The sequence below is a fragment of the Protopterus annectens genome, chromosome 16.part0 (assembly GCF_019279795.1).
Source record: "Protopterus annectens isolate FY-2018-M chromosome 16.part0, PAN1.0, whole genome shotgun sequence".
NCBI classification, from domain to species: domain Eukaryota; kingdom Metazoa; phylum Chordata; order Ceratodontiformes; family Protopteridae; genus Protopterus; species Protopterus annectens.
The window spans coordinates 750,788,627-750,803,112 of record NC_056750.1 but is presented as its reverse complement, the minus strand read 5'-3'; the positions used below and the strand labels follow the sequence as shown (position 1 = coordinate 750,803,112).

General features: G+C 36.7%; 1 protein-coding gene across 1 annotated transcript in view; it reads left to right on the top strand.

Moving 5' to 3' along the window:
- The window catches only part of PAPPA (pappalysin 1), a 3,990,201-nt gene that overhangs the window by 1,651,167 nt on the left and 2,324,548 nt on the right, over window positions 1-14,486 (top strand). The gene's annotated exons all lie outside the window — the stretch shown is intronic.

Sequence of the window (14,486 nt, the reverse complement as noted above, 5' to 3'; positions counted from 1 at the left end):
AAAAAACTCGAATAGAGAGAGATAAACTTATGCGTGGGATGAAGCAAGTATTCTTATCTTCCATTTCAAAATACCAGAAAAACTATCCTTCTAATCCCAGAACCTTCTTCTTTCAGAAACCTTTCAAGTTAAGCAAGCAAAAACATGGCAAACAAGAGTTTAAAAAGAGATGACAAGGTGATGTCAAAAAGAAAGTGGACAGGTCCCCAGTATCCTTGCTACCTATCCCACCTCTTCTCCCCTCCCCACCATGGCCTTCCCTTGAATATGGCAAGGAATCTTTCCCTGTGTCTTCCATCATGGCTGTCAGTAACCACAGACTCTGGGGTGCTAATGATTATACATCAAGTATATAGACTTCACTGCACATCCACCTGTTTTCCAATAAGGATTCCTCTGCCTCCAAAAGACAGGCTCCATCTTATGCCTCATAATATTGCAGAGTTATTGTCTCAGAGGGTCATAGGATTAATTAATCTACAACAGTGGAGACTAGGGTTTTATTTAATGCATTTTATTGTCTTCAGAAAAGAAGAAACATGGAAGCCCAATTTAGATCTGTTCAACTTAAGTAACTTCCTTCTCATTTCAGAATTCAAAATGTTAACACTTCAAACTCTCTTTCCCCTTCTCTCCCCAAAGCCTTTCTAATCACATTTGAACTCAAGAATTACCACAAAAATGGATTATTTTTAAGGTTCTGTGTTTTGGGGTTGCATTATCAGTTTTACTGTTTGCCCTTTGGTCTTTCTGCTGTTCAAGAGTTTTCACCAAATGTCTTACTCTAGTGACAGTTCATTACAGACGTCAAGACAAACACATTTTCCCTTATCAGGTTGATTGCCTGATAGCAGTGTCTGCTGTCAGGATGCCTTAACAGCTTTACAATATACCATGAATCCTCTCTCCATTCTGAGATTCAGTCTGAATCTAAACAAGTCATCCCTTGTTCCAACCCACGGAATAGTGTTTCTGTGATGCATTCTGGATACCTCTCTGATGAGAACTTTCCTTCTTCAAAAAAAAAAAGCAAGATTATCATTAGCACTTCATATTTCACTTCAGATATCTTCAACTACAAGAGAATTTCTAAGAGAGTTCATGACTTCTTCTTTCTTTAAGATGCCTCTGGCCAGACTACACATGAGAAAAATTCAATAGTATCTCAAATCATTTTAGATACAGCACTCTCACCCTCTTTCCTTTCCTGTCCCAGTTTTTAGTTTTGTGAAGAAATAACTTCTTTAGTGGGCTAAACAAGTGATTTGCAACCCAAGATTGCTACTGTTGCTGTTAACCCATCCTAGATAGTGGCCACAGATGCTTTGGCCTCTTCCTGAGGTGCTGTTTCTCAGGATGTGAAGATGCAGGGAGTCTGGAAACCACAGAACAGATGCAAACATATCAAGGGAAGGAATTGATGACACTCATAAATGCCCAGAGAGCTCTGAATCAGCATTTTCATAGTTTGTTTATACTGCATAAAGGTCATAGACTGTTAAAACACAGGCTTCATTTCCATGAGTAGATATTGCTTCTAGTCCAGATTTTTTAACAAATTCTTTAATAGCTTTAAGGAACTACTCTATTTAACTTGTAAAAAGGTAACCCGTTCCAGAACATAACCATATTTTGGATTATGAATTTGGCTTTTAAAGCTGTTTTACAATTAGGGACTTGGAAAGTATAATTTCATCTCCTAGATATTTTACTAGTATGCAACATATCAATATTTAAGAAGTGCTGAAACTTCATCGTGAAGAGCACAATATACTAAACACAACCTACCATGCAACCCGTGATAACTTATCGAATATAAATGAGGTCTTTCTAAACATTCGCAGTAGGTCAGAGTTTTAGAGTTAATGATTTGATTTGTGAACTTCCTTTGAACACTTTCTAACAAAGCTAGATCTCCCTTGGAATAAGAACAAAATTAAGAATTATATTCTTTGATGAGTCTAACATAAGTTATAAATAATTTTACCAAAACAGACTCTGATATACAGCTATTTTTAATAATAGTCTCATAATGCATATGACCTTTACATTAACAATACATGCATTATTCTTGCAATGTAGATTTGAATTAATGTACATTCTTAAGTCCTTAAATTCAGTAATATCTTGTCAACTCCCAGTCTAAATCTGTGAAAAGTTTTAAAGCTGACAAACTGCATCACACCACAGTTTACTGAGTAAATATTTAATCTGTGTTTATTTAATCATCCAGTTATGTCTGACACATACAACTTAAATAATAATAAAAAAAAAATCAGACAAAAAAGTTACAAATGTACTTATTTTAATATCATCTGTGTATTTGGGCAACCAACAAGTAACATTATTGGGCAGTAGTGAAAACACATAATTAAACAAAATATGGGCTAAAACCAAGCCCTGGAGGTTTTATGTAGAACTTCCAAGATGGTTTCACATTGAGTAATGGCTTAACTCTAGCTCTCCCAGTGTGAAAACTGAAACTCAACAGAGAAGGCCAGTAGACTTTTGTGTTTATGGGTAAATTTCAGTAACAGGCTAGTAAGTATACTGCCAGGATTCCAGTAAAAAAGAAATACAGAGCACCTGGAAAAAAATCAACTACAAAAAGTGAGGAAGAAACACTGACTGTGGAAAGTTCTGCAGCTGTTCAGCAAAAAGCAGTGCAACCTCCACACATGACTTCCAGTAACCTACAGGACGATATAAGGCGTATGTACACAGACATAATTAAAATAAACAAAATACTGATGGAGTATGTCAACACAAACAAAAGGCTATAAAATGGAAGAAGCTTTAAACAGATATTCAAATGAGGTGATAAAGCTGCAAAAATCAGGGGTTGAAATGAAGAAACGACTGGTTGAATATGACACTGCTCAGGAAGAGATATTTCAAAAAATAAGTGAATTAGAGGACAGAGCATGTAGGGAAAACCTGAGATATTCAGCTATACCAGAGAAACTGAAAGGAACAGACTGCATTAATTTTATGAAAGCACACATAAGCAACTGGACTGGTATTCCTCAGCAGGAGTTGTTAGTTGAAAGAGCACATTGTGTGTATCCAAACCTGGCTATGAGAAAGCAACCTAGACCGCAAATAGTAAAGATGCAATCCTACCAGCAGAAGGAGTTGATTCTGCCAAAACTAAGGTAGAAGGACAAAATGCTATAAGTGGGAGACAGCAGAGTGTTTGTGGAGAATGATTACTCATTGTAACTAGGTAGAAGAGGAGTAAATCCACTCCACTGTTCAGGGAATGTTGAGATGCAGGTTTGAGATTCAAACTGTTGTACCCAACTGTCTTCAATGTATTCTTCCGTGGAAGGACAAAAATCTTTTTTTTTTGATGAAGTACATGCTAAGGGGGAAATACAAAAGTTTGTCCAACAAAAAATGAGCTGTGAAATAGAAGGAGATTCTGCTTCTTGTTCTTCTGTTAACGAAAACCACAGGGAGACTGTACCCATGAAGCCTTTTCACCAGTTTCAAGGAAAAATATTGGGAGAGAAGGAAGGGAGTAAAATAATTGAGAATGTGTTGGAAATGAAGCAGAAACAAGATTTGGGAGATATAGATGAACAGTAATAAAACAAGTAACTTAATGTGGTATTACAATGCAATAATTATATTTGTGAAATTTGACAGAACAAGAAAATCTGGAAATATTGGACTTTTTCAGAATTTGTTGGACTTCTGGGGGACTGTGAAGTATATGTCCTATTTATGTCATTAATATTCAGAAAAATGCTTTGGGAAGGGGAAGAGAGGGGAGAAAGCTAACTAAGTAAATAAAACAAGGCAAGTATAAGTAAATAAAACAGTTTTTCCTCATAGTACTATTTCTGTGGTGTATGGTTTTCTTTACATGCTATAAAGTAAAGTTTTCTCAGTTATTTTTAAGTATAATGGGGATTGTAAATAGGTGCTGCTGTTCTTTTTTGTCTTTCTTTCTCCCTTCTCTCTTTCCTGTTGTTCAGTAGGCACTGCAATGTTAAAAAAAGCCTGCTCAAAAGAGCATGACAAAAGAAAACTTAATGTGCTTTTTGTCATTCTTGCATATGGGAATGACCTGATTAAGGGCCTTAGATTGACTTAGTAACAAGTTTTAAGAGAAAGCAAGTAAATGAAAAAGAATGTTGAACATTATGAGGCTTTTTCTAGCAAATGATTTTATGCTTAGTAGCAATTCTGTATCTGGCGTTCACATTTCCATGGAAATGATGTGATAAAGAACAATTGACTGTTTGGTTCTCATGTCTCCATGGAGACAATCTGATAGTGAGAAATTGGCTGTCTGGTACTCATGTCTCCATGGAGACAATCTAATAAAGAGAAATTGGTTATAGTCTGGTGAAGAGTGATTAGCTGGAGGGAAAAAGAAAAGAGAAATGGGCTAGGAGATAATGTTCTCTGAAAGCATTCAGGGGTTTTCCCAGCTGGGAGCGCTATAAGGATAAGGCAAAACCAGTTAGCACTTAGTAGAAGGAAAGGCTGCACTATGCATCTTAGCATGGATAACCTTTCTTTTAGGTTAACTCAAGTCTATGAGTGTGGCTGTTAGTTTGGGACATTTGTTCCTCTTAGGAGGGTAAAACTTCAGTATTGGAAGATGTACATAGTTTTGTGTATTAGTATTAAATTAATAGGCTTTAGGGGTTAATATAGGGTTGTTTTTTCTTTTTTTTTTTTTTTTGAGGGCATTCAGTAAAACAAAAAGTTTTATGTGACATAGGCTGACATGGGTATGACAAGAAACAACTATATAAAAGTTCAACCTGCCAAACAGTGTATGCATGTAACGCAAAAGCTGGAACTTGACATTTAACAAAAAAGGTGTTATACATAAAAGATGGGAATAATAACTTTTTAATACAATGATGCTTTCTGTAATGTCTTTAAATGTCAGTGATTGCTCAGATAAATACAAAAAAAAAAGAATAGTGAACTATATTAAAAAATGTAGAGTACAGTATGCTACAGGAGACGCACTTGGGAAAGAACTGAACATGTGAATCTGATAAAGAAAGGTTTTCAGGATGGTTATTCAGCGGAATATCTGTGACAAAGGAATATAAGAGTGCTTGTATTAATTGCAAGAGGAGCTCCAATAGTGATAGAAGAAGATAAAAAAAGATAATAATAATAGCAGATTTGTAGTGCTAAGGGGCTACTGGCAAGGGAGGAGGATTACACTGGCATGTATTTATATTTACTTAAAACTGCTATAGTGAAGCTTAAGAAAATTCTGGGAGAACTAATCAGTTTTCAGCAAGGAATATTATTTATAAGTGGGGACTGGAATTTGATTTACAGTAGTGAAATATGTCTGGGGGGCACAGAAGGGAAAGAATAACAAAGGACGGTAGATTTTGAAGAAATTTATGAAAATATTTGGCATGGAATATGTGAATTCAGTAATAGGAATTTGGAGTGAATTTACATATTTTTCACCAAGATATAAAAACTGGGCTAGGCTAGAGACAATTTACATTTCACAGGAACATGTGCATTTAATTGAAGGTCTTGATACCCACCCAATAACTATTTCACATCATGCACCAATAATAACTAAAATAAAAACACAGGGTAATGAAATAAAAATGAGACACTGGTACTTTTCCACCTATTTGTTGAAAAGCGAGGACTTTAAGGAATGGGTAGTGGAGATTATTCAGGAGCTGTTCAAGATGATAGAAATTACTTCTGAAAATATAGCTAGGAGGTGAGATAAAATAAAGATGGAGTTTAAAAATATGGTGGAAGTAAAAGAAAGAGAGCTATGGTTAAGAAGCAACAATAATTATTTAGAGGGGATGACAAATGTTAAAAGTATTGCAGAATATGGGGAATCTCACAGAACAAGAAGGGAATCAACTGCAGAATGCTAAGCAGAAAATAAGAGATTACCCCGATAATATACACAGGTTTAGAAAGATTGCTGTTAAGCAACTGTTTTTTGATAATACCACTGTAGCATAAAAACTTTTAGCACAATGACTCAGGCAACAGAAAAATGGAAAGGGCTGTTGCCAAGCTTAGGGAGCCTGTAACAAGGAAGGTAACAAGTGATCCTGTAGAGGTATTAGAAATATTTCGGAAATTTTATGAAAGTCTGTATAAAGCAGAGAAATATGGAAATCAGGAAAAGATAGAATGGAAGCGTTTATGGAAGAATTAAACATTCCAAGGTTAATAGTAGACAAGGCTCAATTAGTAACGGTTAGGATAGGAGGAGATGAGATAAAAAGTGTGATGTGTAACTAATCTACAGAAAAGTCCCAAGGAATAGATGGTATTCCTGTGGACGTTTGGAAGCTAGGAAGGAAAAAACTGATAAAGATCTGGAAGGTTTTATTTAACAGTATTTTAAGAGGAGAAGTACTTACATCCTGGATGAAAGCAGTGGTATCTGTAATAGCTAAAGAGGGTAAAGATCCATCAGATCTGGCTTCATACAGGCCAATTTCAGTACTAAACTATGTTTATAAAGTGTTCATGTCTCTACAAGAATGGCAAAAGTAATGCCAACATTGATAGATGTGGATTAATGTGGTTTTATGGAGGGGAGGCAATCATTTGACAACATTAACAGAGCACTGATGATCTAGAGGGAAGCAGGATGTAAGAAGATACCATTGCTGTTGGGTCTTGTCGCAGAGAAAGCATTTGACAGAGTAAGCTGGAACTTTATGAGCAGGGCAATGGAAGCATTTGCTTTTCCTGAAAATATTATAAGGTTGATTAGGAGGCGAAAATTAAAGTGGTTGGGGTCCTCTCTGATAATTTCTGCTTGAGCATAGGAACCAGGAAAGAGTATCCTCTTTCCCCTTTATTTGCATTATACTTAGAACCACTGGCAAAGAAAATAAGGGACTCAGAAATTCAAGGATATAACTGGTATGGTAGTCAAGAAAAGTTGGCTCTGTTTACAGATGATAAAGTTTTATATCTGACAAAACTAGAAAGAGACATTACAGTATTGTAGAACATTTTGAGACATTTTCAAATCTGTTTGGGATACAAAATTAATGAATCTAAAGCAAAGGCAGTAGTGGTAAATTATGTACCTACATATGAATTGATTCAGCAATAGCCATATTTATGGGGACATGAAGAAATTAAGTATTTAAGAGTATGGATTAAAATTAATTCTAGTGTGGCAGCTAATGATATGTGGGAAGAGACTAAATAAAAGATAATACAAAAACTGAGAAAATGGAAGCTTTGTTATATGGATACGGATAGTAAGATACACGCAGTTAAAATGTTTTTAGTCCCATTAGTCTTATACACAGGTCAGGCATATTTGTATCAACCAGAAGAGAAGTTGTGGATAGCAAGCAATTAATAAAGAGCTGAAGGACTTTATCTGGGAAGGGAAGACGGCAAGAGTCAAGTGGGATAAGCTGATTCTTTCAGTAGAACAGGGCGAATTGGGATTACCTGATTTGAAGGGGTATTTCAGTAGAAGATTTAGGATTTTTGCTTGGAAATGTTTACATAGATATTTGTATACCCCAAGTAGACTCCAGAGAATTTTTCCTCAGGTAGAGAGCAAATGTTGAAGGTGTGACAGGGAAGAAAGAGGTAACTGGAAACACATTTTCTGGGAGTGTGGTGAGTTGGCGGACTTTAAGGATTCTCTGTAGGATGTCGGAGATGCTGGGTGGGCAGACTGGTGTGATGAGGGAGATGATTTTTCTGAGTTATGATACAGAATGGGAATTGTCTAGACATAGTAAGGCCTTATTGTGTCTAATTATGGAGGGTGCCAAAAAAGCAATTACTAGAAAATGTAAATCAAAATCTAAACCAGCTGTACTGGAAGTAGTGAATATAGTAAGATAAAACAATTGGAATTAAGATCTTTAAGAAAGGGTAGGAGCAAACTACATAGGAAAAAAATAGAATTATGGGAGCAGTACATACAAGGGAGGAATGAGGTTTAAAAGAAGGCAGGAACTATGTAATGTCTGACTGAAAATGATTGGGTAGCTTATAAGTGATGTATAATGTTTGCAACTGGGAGTTTGTTAGTAAGATGTGTCTTATTAAAAAAGGGCAGCAACTGAATAATTTATTTAATGTTGCTTAGGTTAAATGATATATAGCAATATATGTGAAGTATAATTTTTGGAAACGTGAGCTTGTTAATACAGTTTGATTACCTTTATATAAATGCAAGTTTGCCTGTGTCACAAGTGATAATTCAATAAAGGTGTTTAAAAAAAACAAGCCCTGGAGAACTCTGAAGGAAATCTCTGACCAGCTAGAACAGTGACCATCAAACTTAACACATTGACATCTGTTTTTTTACCAGCAACTTGCATGTTTAATACTGTAAGAATTAATGTTTTGCAATATTAATGAATTTATTATTACAACATGACAAATGCGGTTGAAGGCCTTTGATTAGTCCAAATATACTTCACCTGTACTAATGCTACTTTCAAGTGCTTCGCTTTCAGATTTGTCAGTGTTGAATATTTTCTCATAAAATCATGTTGATTCAAATCTACTAGGGCTAAGTCATTCCCATCATTTTTAATAAGGATAATTAGCACCTCTACAAACACTTGCCCAGTAGTGAAGTCAAACGTATTAGATGATAGCAGAAATATCATCATTTACTCCATTCTTATAAATAAGCACAGCATTTGTTGACTTCCAGATCACTGCAAACCTCAGTGCTTTGTAAGATCCTGTTGAATAACATGTAACTGTGTCACAGATATTACCACTGTAATGTGGTACATAAACAAGTAGGAAGAAACAAGTTCTTACTTCTCCCATACACATGTTTTGCAGATTGTCCATAATGGGCTGAGAAATAGCAATCCAACACGACTTATTTCTTCAGTTAAGTTCCATCCCATCAGAGCAGAACACAGTATCAGACTCTTTGAGCAGATCCAGGATAGGTCCCCAAAACTAGATGCTACACAGAGAGGTCTTCCAAGAAATAGTCTACAAGTGGGGAGCCCCACAAATAAAGCTGTTTACCTGAACTCCAGACAGATATATAACACTCTTCTGGTCCAGGATGCCTTGCCTAGAGGCCTAGAAAATGGATGCAGTTTCAATCCCATGGGCAGAGATACTTCTTATACCTTTCCTACCTTTTCTCTGATATCCATTGTCCTTCAAAAGATCAGAAAGGTCTTACTGAAAACAATCCTGGTGACTCCCTTTTGGGCCAGACAACACTGATTCTCCCTTCCCATGCTACCATCCATGGAAATTACGAAAAGCATCCTCAGAAAGTGGACTTGCTCACACAGGGCAAAGGATTTCTGATTCATCCTGACATTCAAAATATCAAGCTAACTGTATGGAAGATAGGCTTTTAATCCCTTTTAGGCACCTTTTTCCTGAGGATATGCAACAGGTATTGAAGGAGGCAAGAAAACCTGCTATGGAAAAATTCTATTTAACCAAGAGGAAGAGATTTTTTTGTATGCTGTCAAAGCAGATGAAAGGACAGTGGATGACAGGACCCATCTGAAATGGGGTCATCTCTGGTTTTCCAGTACTTGTGTGAATTGCTCAGTTTCTGGCCTTTTATAAAGATATACCTCTCATACATATCAGGTTGTCTGCCTCTGGATTCCCCTATTTCCAATGTGAAGGGAGGTTTACGTATCAGTCCAGCATGGAAAAAGCTGTCTCCTTTTTGGGATTTGGGTTTTATTTTAGAAGAACTTACTCTGCCACCCTTTGAACCTACAGCCAGCTCTTCTGTAAGTTTTAAACCTGGAAGACTGTCCTGCTGGAAGTCTTAACCTCTGCTAGAAGGGTATCTGAGTTACAGGTCTGCATGTCTATTCAGCCTTTTTTGGTCTTTCAGAAGGACAAGGTGAGTCTGAGAACCAGTCCTTCCTTTATGTCTAAAGCTGTCTCTTGAATTTATTCTTAATGTACAGAGCTTCCTGTTTTCTAACCTGATCCTCTAAACAAAGGTGAAAGGATTCTTCATTCTCATGGATGAAGAAATTCACAGATAACATAGATTTTTTTTTTTCTGGACAAAATTAAAGATTTCAGGAAATCTTATCAAACTGTTTATGTAATATGAAAGCAAGAAAAACTGACAGACAGAATCTGAATAAACTATCTCTAAATGGCTTTCCTATTCCATTTGGTTCTGCTTTTCCAACCACAGCAAAAAATCCACCTCAAAATGTCAAGGCTGATTCTGCCAGAGCTATTGCCACATCTCAGACATTTTGGAAAGGGGTAGATTCTATGTCTATACAAGATGCAGCATCTTGGTCCTCAAGGCATAACTTTACCAGTCATTACTAAATGCATTCAGTTTCTAGAACCAGAGCAAAGCTGTCTTTCAGGAAATCCTGGACTCTTGTCCTTCTCCATTCACCCCTTCTTCATGAGTTTTGGCAACCGTGTCATACTTTAATGGCTATTGCAACTGTGATCTAATGAGGAACTTTGTATAGTTGCATAGCATACTTACCATAAACTAATGTCTTTCGGCTTTTCCCAGTTAGGGGTCGCTACAGCGGAACTCCAGACCACTAATGATTGGCAGTAGATTTTTACGGTGCTGAGGTGCCAGCCCGACGCCCAACCTTCAAAGAAGGCACACACATTCACGCACGCACCTACCTGCATGTCTTTAAACGTCACTCAACCTCGGGGAGAACATGCAGACTCCACACAGAAGGCGCTCTAGCCGAGAATCATACTTACCATAACAGTAGATATTCAGATAGATCACTGTTGCGATACTAGAACCCTTCATCCATACACCTTTTTAATTAAGTTTTCTGGCCAGGGTGGTGTATCCTTCCCCCTTTTGCTCTTCTAACATAACTTTGTTTAGACTTTTAGGCTTCAGGCTCCTTGTTTTCAGTAAGGAAATTCTGAGATTTGGTGTGTCTGTATGTCCCTTCTAAGGGTAGATGTACTGCCCGAGGAAGGAGTCTGACGTTTTATAGACTGGCCTGCTGTATTGTACCCTTTGCAGAATACATCCCATATTGTAATGACTACTCCAACAGTTATTGATTCAAACATCTACTGTTATGGTAAGTTAACTACACAAAGGTACATTTTAAACTGCTGTACTACTACCGGACAAATTTTGTTTAACATAAACCTTTTTGATGAAAAGAATATGCATCCAATGTGCTCTCCTATATTTTTGTTTACGGATGTCGTACTGCTATGTATTGTTATTTCTGATGCTTACTGGTTTACAGTACTATAATGCTATAAATAACCCACTGTTTTAGACTGATACTTGCCAGGTACTGCATTTTTGCCATGTGGCCCAGGTTGTGGCTTAAAATGGTGTTTGGGACACTTCATTTACTCAGTTAACAAATGAAAAGTAACTTCTTAATAAATAAATAATTACTTGCTGACTGACACTTTTATTTTTTGTATTATCTTCATAACCATATTTATATCGATTGAGCTGAAATGTCTTTGCAATAACTCACCTATTTTGATTTATAAGTTGTAAAAACAGTGTATGTAATTGCAGTGACTATGAAACAGTGGCAAAGTCACTGCAATGTTATTGCTCTATGTGGGGTGTCATCTCATACATCTAAATGTATTTCCATAATCCATGAAGGTGGGATGCTGATGAATGTTTTTTTATGGAATCTGTCCGTGCCATACTTAGATTCCACCCCTTTTAAAGCTCTCTATTATGACTTTGTTTAACAGTAGATGATCCTTTCTTCCATATAACTTTCTGTAACTTTTTGTTGCATTGCCATGATTGATTTTTTTTTTCCAAGTGACTACAAACTTTGTCTGCATCAGTTCTAGTGTATAATTTATATATTGTCAGGAGGCAAGTTATTAGTTTACAGTTCTTATAACTGCTTGCAGTTCCTAGGTAGCTGCCCTTGTGGGCCATTTTAAGCCTAACCAGTTTCCCTTTTTGTGCTCAAATTAACCTATCCCATTTGGTTAGAAATTCGCCTTAACCATTCCATGGCTGATAATTATATACCTGGGATCATAACAAAGATAATTTGAGGGGATTCATGCATGGGATAAAGAATTTAGGAGCTGTCTCTGTCCATTAGTAGCACAGGGGCAATCCTGGTGTACATTTTCTATTTTCCATCCATAGATCCTAGTTGCTCTTGAATATGAAGAGGGATGAACTTTGTTTTTGTGGTTGGAGAGGCCGTTCCTAAGCAGTGTTATTCTCTGCGAAATATACCTGTCCCTACAAACCATTCTGTTGATGTTGCAGAAGAGGTTTAGATCCCTTTGCCAAGCATTTCTGATGCCATTTGATATGATGTACAGCAAAATCCATCAGTACTGGGCAGGAGGATATCTTGTACGCCAGACACAGGTCACCTCTTAATAGTCTGCAGGATACTAAGTATAGTGACAGGACTTTAAGTCGTTTCATGTGGGACATGTTGTTTAGGCCATGTGTCCTTTTAGTAAGTGTGTGGGCATTTCTGGTTGTTGCATTTGTCTGGACAGATACAGTTCAAAGGGGGTGTTTATTCAATGATTGACCTAATGTGGGCTGAGTAAAGGGAGACAATGACATTCCTAGATCTAGACACAATCCCTTTGTTTATAAGCTGTGCAGTATAGAAGGATTTTCTTACAACAGTGGACAAATGTTGGTCAAAAGTTAGGTCACTGTCCACATAAGTTCCCTAATCCCGAACATCTAGGTCAACTCTTAGGTGTTTATTGTCAATGTGGTAGTTCCCTAGGGTAGATGACTTCCCAAATGATACAATAATGTATTTTTGGCATTTAGTTTCAGTCCGTGATTTTGACACCAATTGTGTATTTGGGACAAACATTCTTGCAAAGTCATTTGGGTTCAGTGACTGCTCCTAGCTTGTAGTCATCTGCATATTTAGTCAACCAGAGCCCTTTGATTTTGGCTTTTATTTTTTTTTTCAGAAAAGTAGAAGCCAAAGGGGAGAGGACTCTGCACAGAACCCTGGGTGATTCCACTGGTGACTGGTGTCTTTGTGGAGGTAACTGCTTATTTTGATTTCCTGTGTCCTATCTGTGAGCCAGTTGAAAATCCAGCAAGTGACACCGGGGTTTATTCCCTGTTTATTTAGTTTTTCTACCATACCTGTGGGGGGAATTGTGTATAAAGCTTTCACCAGGTAAAGGTATATGGTGGGAACCAATTTGCCTTCGTCCATTGCTTTGGTGACCTTTTCAAAAAAAAAAATCCACCAGGTTGAGTAAGCATGACCTGCCCTTGATGGATCCAGTGTTTTGAGGTTCCCTATGTCCTGATTGATTAGTTCCATGATAAGTCTTTCCATGGCTTTGCATATGAAACTGATCAGATTTATGGGTCTGTAATTGCCTGGATCTGAGATGAATAACTTTAGTTGTTCTCCGTTCATATGGTGCAAAACCTGTATGAAGACTAAGATTATTTGGGATGTGAATAAATCATGATTCATGCTATTTAAAGTGCATACTGTCAGGCTCCATCAATGCAGTATTTTTTTTTTTTTTTTTTTTTTGCATTTGATAGCACATTTGGGGCTTGGTTTTGTGTGATAGCTGGAGGTGAGTCAGTTTCAGGTACATTTTGAGAGACAGATGGAGGTGAGAGGAGGTAGAATTAGAGCTAAATTTATCAGCAAGTAGGTTCACTTTATCTTCAGCGTCGGTGTAGCTAACATCATTCACAATCAGCTCAGTGCATTGCTAAAATTGCCTTGCGATTGTCTTTGGCTTGTGTAGATATTTTATCCTCAAACTTGGTTTTGATTAGTTTTATTAAGCTCCAGAGTTTGTTTATTTCAGTTACAAGGAATCTAACATTCTGAGAATTACTGTTCTTACTTATGGTCAAAACTGTTTTCCTTTTATTATAAAGTTTGTTGATATAATGTTTCTACCATATACGTTTGTTTCCAGTGGTTTGCCATGTACTTGTTCTTAATGGGTATAGTTGTATCTATGCAGCTAATTACATACTGGTATACTGTGATGGTGTACTTTTCCACATATTCAATGCAGTTAACTGGGTTTTGTGGAGATCTGTAGTTTGCCAATGTATTACTTAAGGAGCAGTATGTTTTTTCCTGCTGATAACCAAGTTGGGATGTGCAGATAAGTAATTTTTATTTGGAGCTAAATCTTTGTGTAAACATGTGAATTCACTTAGCCATATGTCAGGCACTGCATCAGGACCTGGGATTTTCCATTTAGGAGACTTTCTTAATTTTTTCTCGGTTTCTCTGACTGTTACTTTATCCCATTTTATGTCCTCTATATTAGAGCATTTTAATGTTTATTTTAACTGTTCTTTCCTTTATGAAAATTTGTTATGTTTAACAGGGTCTTCTTAAATACTTCTCCAAAGAATAGTGATTTCTTCTTTGGTGGTGGTATTTATTTTGCCTGTTTCCCACTTCTGTATAAAACAATATTATGTCATCATTTAATTGCTAGTTTTGTTCTTTTCTTTTATATTTGCTTGTATACCTTTT